Raw genomic sequence first — 4942 nt, 5'->3', positions numbered from 1 at the left:
GTGGCAAAGAAAGGACGGCAACATACAGCTTACTCCAGACATGCAGCACACAGACATACATACCAAGCGGACACCGCCTAAGGTGCAGAGCAACTGGTAACTTAAACAACTGTCAACAAAAGGTATCCACTCAACCCTCTAACATGACTACCCACCCGGAAGGGTGATGATGCTATCCCCGGCAGGGTGATCCAGCGAACTTAACGAGTCAAAGAGGGTGAGCGCACCCAAATACTATAGAACTACAAACTGAAAGCTATTTGCACCCTAAGCGGCGACCTGCCGTTCTTTCCCGCCAAAGCGAAGGTCTGGTTACAGAACCAACGCACCGCCATCATACCATAACTAAAACACTGAAGAAATAACCAGGAACAGATCCTCAACAAAAATGGAAACCCCCTCCTCAGTCAAATGAACGCCATCTCTCCTATACAGATATGCATGCCAGAAACGTATCCTGTCATGCACAACAACACCACCACCAGAGGCCAACACCTGCTTTGCGACTGCCGCATTCACCTTCTTTCTGGCTTCATCAATTGCCTTACCATTCTGAACACCACGCCAGACCAGCCGAGGCACAATACACGACCATACAATCTTGCAAGTAGGCCATGCTGCCGAAATCCTAGCAACATCGTCAACCATGGAGCTCCTCAATTCCAAACCAATCATCTTACCAAGATCATTTCCACCTAAGTGAATCAGCAAAACTTCGGGAGTCCCAAAACGCCTTGCAGATTCTAAAAGTTTAGGACACAAAGCCTGCCACAACATTCCTCTCACACCAATCCACCGCACACAATCAGAGTAAGGGAAGGAAGGAGCACCACAAGCATTCATGAACTTAGCAGCCCAGAAAACATAGGAGTGGCCAACAATCCATATTTTGAGAGAGTCAATTTTAACACCAGAAGGGGGGAGAAAAAGAATGTAAAATTAAATTAATTTGCAATTATAATTAAGTAGCGGAGGATCTGGCAAAAAGAAAAATATTGGTGTAACCAGCTGCCAGGCTGAAATTTAGACAAGCTTCAGTGCCAATTCTAAGCAAACATAAAGACACATGTGGGTAAAAGGGGGTAGGGAGGAGTGGAGGGGGAAGGAGGGGGAAAGCAGCGAAACACAGATAACTCGGCTGGAGGAAAAACCGAAAAAACCTGCTGAGGGACATACTAATTGTAATTAGTGATGTCAATAAGCTGAATTAGGTCCGTCAGTTCAGGCAAAAAGAAAAGGTCAAATGCCTCCAGACTTCCACTGCCACAGCGGCAAGTAGCTAATCCCCGAGTCGGGTAGACAGGACAAACAAGACACACAAGACCATACGTTGAATGTAAACAAACAAATAACATAACAAACATAACATTATTAAATGCGAAATGCAATCAATGCACAGGCCGAATGCAGTGCTTATAATGGGAGGATTTCCAACGGCCTAAAGCCTTAATCTCGGATACAGAAAATCCCGCTGAAGCAGCGGGAGTTGCTGCCCCGATACGAAACGAGTGCATACCGAAATCCTGGGGGGAGAGGCCGAAACGAGAGACACAGTGCCCCAAAACCCATCCAAACTGGTATTTGGCTAATGGCGAACCATCTACATGCAGAAGCCAAGAGCCCGCAGTAGCAGGCCTGACCTGAAGATAACGCTTGGCCAGGGAAATGGGGCAAATACGCAAGTCCTCAGAAGGGACAAGCGAAATCCAACGGCCCCTACCCAGCTGATCAGTCTTGGAGCGCCTACGCCTACAAAAGAACGACCTCTCCCCCACCAGAACGTCCGTCCGAAGGAGCGCAGAATTGGTTCACTTGGAGGCCGCCACCAACTCAGAAATCCGGAAAGCCCCATGAAAGGCCACAGAAAAAGCTAGTTTGAACAAATCAACTTCAAAAACCGAATCCGCCACGTCCTCTATGGCTGCGAGGAGTAATGGGAAATATCAATAGGACGTCTCTTGTCGGGCACAACCGGAACCAAACGAGCCCAACCTTTCAAGGTCTTCTGAATCAGAAAGCTCTTTGTCAGGTCTGGAAGGCTTTTTAACTTACAGAAAAATGAAATACCGGCCAAATAACGCGAAACCACAGCTCTGGATCTGCTAGAGACATAGAAATGCCAAATAAAAGAAAGCATCAACTGATGCCTGCTCTTACCTCCATGTCTGTGGCGACGGGAATATTCTTCCCACTCTTCCCAAGCCTGTAAGTAAACTCTCAGAGTACCTGGGGTGAGAGACCGGCGTGCTAAGCCCTCCATGCCGGCTTGATGACCTGCCAAACATAAGAGGGGCAAAGCACACCAGTAGCATCAGCATCAGGGGCCAAAGATCGAAACCTAGGCCACTGCAACCGTGATAACGCATCTGCGATTTCATTCTCTGCCCCGGGAATATGCAGCACCCTAAATGAAATATTGCAGCGCAAGCAAGTTAGGACTAACTGCGCCAAAACTCGCAACACTAGCAATGATTTGGCGCGCTGCTGATTAATCGCATGCACAACGCCAAGGTTATCACACCTGAGCACTATGCTGCGATCACGCAAACGCTCACCCCACACTTCCAATGCAATCATGATTGGAAAGAGTTCGAGGAGCAACAGGTCCCGTATGAGACCCAAATGCACCCAAGGTAGCAACCAAAACTAGCTGAACCCGCCACGTCGGTGAAAAGCTGCAGCTGAAAGGTGTCGACAACTGGAGCCATCCAAATCACTACACCATTAAATTTGTAAAGAAAACATGCCCAAACGGACAGATCCCTCTTGATTTCGGAGGACAGGCGAACCATATGGTGTGGTCTGGATGCCCCAGCGGTGGACCGCTCCAGCTTTCGACAGAAAACTCTGCCCATCGGGATAACCCTACAGGCAAAATTCAACAGACCTAAGATCGATTGCGCCTGCCGCAAAGAAATTTTGTTTGCCGCCAAGAATGTAGCAATCGCGTCGCGCAATTTCGCCACCTTGTCCTGAGGAAGCCTGCAAACCCTGCCGGGGTGTCAATCTCGATGCCCAAAAACGATAGGCAAGCGAGAGGACCCTCAGTCTCCTCATCGGCAACCTGGTACCCTGAAATGGAAAAACAGAGCTTGTAAAGAAAACAAAAGAAATGCACAACGTTCTGAATTTGCAGGACCCACGCGCAGAAAATCATCGCGATAGTAAGCTATCCCGTGACCCCCACAAGAAGTCTCCATGCATCAATGAAGAAAGGTGCTAAGTCTTTCAAAACAGGCACAGGAAACAGAGCATCCCATAGGCAAGCACTTGTCTATTAAATATCTGCCGCCAATGCAAAGCCCCATGTACCGGAAGGAGTCAGGATGCAGAGGAAGTAGACGAAAAGCCGATTCCACATCTATCTTAGCCATGAGAGCACCAGGTCCATACGACCTAACCATCTCCAAAGCCTTGTCAAATGACTGATACACCACCGAACAAAAGTCTGGAGGTATAGCATCATTCACCAATGACCCTGATGGGTATGACAGATGCTGAATGAGCCTAAATTTACCCGGAGACTTCTTGGGGACAACATCCACTGGAGAAAGAATGAAATCCTCCAGCGGGCGCTGTTCAAATGGGCCTGCCATTCGCCCTAGGTTCACCTCCTTCTGAATTTTTGCTTCTAAGACATCAGGTAACTCGCGCGCTGACCGCAGATTCCTCGGGGGGCCAACCCTAACCTCACCCCTAATGGGTAACCGGAATACAAAAACCGCGCATCCTCAAGGTTTGGATACCAACCCAACCATTTGGTCATAGCATCCAAACGCACTGGAGACGATGCCTTACTCAGTCCTGGTATTCCTGGGTAGCTTGGAAGACTGCAGTCCAGCCGGTCGGGAACAATTGGACACGAGATGGGCTCTGCTGCAATGCAAACAGAGGTGATGAAAACGACAGCGCTGCCCCTGAGTACAGGTGGCATTGTTAAAAGCAAAACATTTGCCTTTATTCTGAGTCTGAGCAGAAAAACGACCCGGTCCCATTGGGCGCCGAATAGGGGGAGTTTCAACTGGAAGATGCAGCGGCTGAGTGACACTGAGTGCCCCCCCAGCATCAGACGCCGCGGCAGTCACGCGCGCCCGCGCTCCATGGTGAAGAGGTAGATAACTAGAGATGGCACAGAGGAGAGGAGAGGGAAAGAAAAGAAAAGGGGGAGATAGAAACTGGAGCTGAGGGAACAGTGAGGGAGAATAGAAAGAGATGGCACAAGATGAGAGGGAAATGAAAGAAAAGGAGTGATATAAAAACTGGAGCAGAAGAAACAGGAGAATGGAAATTGAAAAAGAAATAGAAAATGAAATGCTTGGAGAAAAATGCAATAATCAATATACTATATAGCACCTACTGGCACAACACTTATCTCTGTCGGAAGACAGGAACAAAAGAGGCTTTGTCTCAGCCCACACAGCCTCACATACCCAGATTAAACACACACACCTATCCTAATAGGGCAAACTAAGTTACATGGTGTTACCCAAGCCAGCCCCCAGACTCGAAGTTTAACCCACGCCGATCTTATTCAATCACTCTGTTTGTCAACTGAACCCAAAAAAGAAGAATCTGTTTACTATTCTGTATATAGTGTTCATTATCATAAAATATCATTGAGTATATTTACAGTCTCACGCTACTTAGTTCTAAACTATTACCAGGGAGACTCACTGACATATTTAGGTGTTGGGGATAGGCTTCCTATTATTATTATTATCATTTATTTAAATGGCGCCACAAGTGTTCCGCAGCGCCTTACAATGTAAAACGCAGGACACGGATATGGAAAATAAATATAGCTATATTAGCGACCTCTACACCCACATAAGCAGCCAACATAGGCAAAACTAGATATCTGGTAATGGGTGGTCCCAGTTTTAGCACGTCAGATATTGTGTTACTGTTTCTTGGAAAAAAAAATTGTATCACACACACACCA

General features: G+C 47.4%; 2 pseudogenes; both read right to left on the bottom strand.

Annotated features, from left to right (window-relative positions):
* Positions 1-1388: 1388 nt before the first annotated feature.
* On the bottom strand, positions 1389-2577 carry LOC148535489 (uncharacterized; annotated as a pseudogene).
* LOC148535488 (uncharacterized) lies at positions 2574-3934 on the bottom strand (annotated as a pseudogene).
* Positions 3935-4942: the final 1008 nt, after the last annotated feature.

Source organism: Taudactylus pleione, unplaced genomic scaffold, assembly GCF_031769625.1.
Source record: "Taudactylus pleione unplaced genomic scaffold, aTauple2 ptg000051l, whole genome shotgun sequence".
Lineage (NCBI taxonomy): Eukaryota > Metazoa > Chordata > Amphibia > Anura > Myobatrachidae > Taudactylus > Taudactylus pleione.
Note: the sequence above shows the minus strand (reverse complement) of the source record. Positions and strands in the feature narration are given on the sequence as shown.